The sequence below is a fragment of the Alligator sinensis genome, unplaced genomic scaffold, assembly GCF_000455745.1.
Source record: "Alligator sinensis unplaced genomic scaffold, ASM45574v1 scaffold1216_1, whole genome shotgun sequence".
NCBI lineage: Eukaryota > Metazoa > Chordata > Crocodylia > Alligatoridae > Alligator > Alligator sinensis.
In genome coordinates, this window is record NW_005842018.1 from 1,884,315 (window position 1) to 1,886,558 (window position 2,244).

A 2,244-nucleotide genomic window follows, 5' to 3' on the forward strand; every position below is an offset into this window, starting at 1 on the left:
AATTCACAAAAACTTGTGCTACATATATAGATCAAGTAGAAGGCAGGGTAGATTTGTACCTTCTAACCAAAATCTCTCTCTCTTTATGTCTCTCTTTATGTCCTTTAGTTATAAAGTGCAAATCTACCCCGCCTTCTACTTGACTTCAGACAAATGCAGCTAACTACATCTCTCTGGGCGCATCTACATGAGACACTACATCGGCAACATAGTGACAGCAGGCACAAACCGTGCTGCTGCAGCCACGTCACTGTAGCAATGCATTCCCTCCCTATCGCATTATAGCGCAAAGTAGCAGCTAAAAATAATCGTGTGCTGTCAACAAAGCGCAGGAGTGGCTGTTACTGTGCCATCATTTAGTACTTCCTAAAGGCATGTGTAGATGCTCTCTCTGTATACAAACTTGCCATCCACTAGTAACCACCCTCGGAGAATCTGTAGAAGATACTATGTATGTCTATTGTTGTTAACAAAGGAATTTTGGAGAAAGGGAACAGTTCATTCACGTCAAACTCAACCCTAAAACAATTTTAGGATCTAGTTCTCTACTGCCTTTCATTCTGAGTCACTGATACCTGTGCAGAGCACATAGGAAATAATAGTATTCCTATCTGGACCTATTTCCATTCTTATTTCCATTTTGCACAGGGGTCTGTAGATGCTGACTGACTTACTGAGAGGATACTGGGGTAGTGGACCTTGGCTATGACCCAGCATGGCAATTCTCAGGTTCCTATGAAACAAGGAGCAAGGAAGTGAAGCGTCAAGCCCTTAACAGAGTGACAGCTGGTGACACTCGCTGTCAGCAGTGGAGTTATGCTGATTTACCCAGTCCTGCAACAACAGGACCTCAACCATTCACCCAGATTTCTGCATCTGCTGTGAAGACACATTAAGAGCTGGCACTCTATGATCCACAAACGGGCACATTTCTGAGCTTCATTCCCTAAAGTTTGAAAGGATGCATCAAAGTTTGTGCAAGATCAAAGAAAACAGAAGCAGTGAGGACCCAGCGTTAAGACATCAAAGTAAACTGTTATTAGAAGCAGAGTTAGAAAAGAGGCTGACTCCAATCAATTGAGGGAAAACATTGCATTCAATGGAAGATCCAAAAAAGTCAAGTCAGGAACAGTGACAAAGGATGATGGGGAGGAAATGAAATATAGAGTGTGTCACTGGTGGATATTACCAAAGAGGCACTGTGAAAGATTCCCAATAGGATTAAAAAAAAAAAGACTTGGGATACATGTTACATATGTAACAGCAAACAAGAGATTTCTTAGTAATATCTGAACCCATGATCCCTAACAGGCAAAAACTAGGTTATTACCATAATGTCATCCATAGCATTAGGTATTTTAGGGCCTGATCCTGCAAATACATATGTGCATGCTTCACTTGACTAAAACCAGTAAGGTTGGGTAGGATGTGAGCTCTACTGGTTCTCAATGTTTCATTCAAGCCTTTACCATGTCAAGATCTCAACTGTACCAACTACTGCCCCATGTCTTCTAACCTGTTCTATTTGCTTTAACGTACCACCTCTCAACATGGGCTTAGAGCAGCCCATAGCTCCATCATGGGCTAGAACAGACACAGCTGAGCAGCAAGCCAGCAGTGGTGGTGGCAGGGAGATAGCAAAGAGGCTTGTTATAGAAACAAAGGGTTGGATGGGATCTCCTTGGTTCAGTCTCTTGCTATTGCCGCACCTGAGATCACCAGTTACAAAGCCTAGACCAGAACCAGCAGGCATGTCCTTGGTGAAAGCCACTGGTTCACTGCATTCGTGGTAGCCACTTCTTTTAGGAGTGGAAGGTAATCACAAGAGAGCATTTCTAAGCAAAGAAGAAAATGAAGAGGCATGCAGGCTCCTGAAGCCTATTTGTGACTGATGATTCTCATTCCTCTCCACTTGGAAGGGAAGGGCTTGATTTTCTTGCTTTTGGACTACTCGTGCTTGAGATTTCCATACTTGACATGAGGCAAGACAATAGCAGCAATCGCAGAAGCCAGGTTTGAAATACACACGGCAAAGTACATCAAAGCAAGGTTTGGTCAGCCTTCCTCAGGAGTGATGTCTCAGGCTTTAGGATAGATTTGCACCTTACAGACTAACTAAATTAGAGATGTGTAGCAGAAGCTGTTGTGAGCCTGAGCTCACCGCATCATATGCTGTGAAAAGATGTGCACAGAAGAGTGTATCAAATACAGAGAATGATGTGAATACAAAAGACAGGGAAGGGA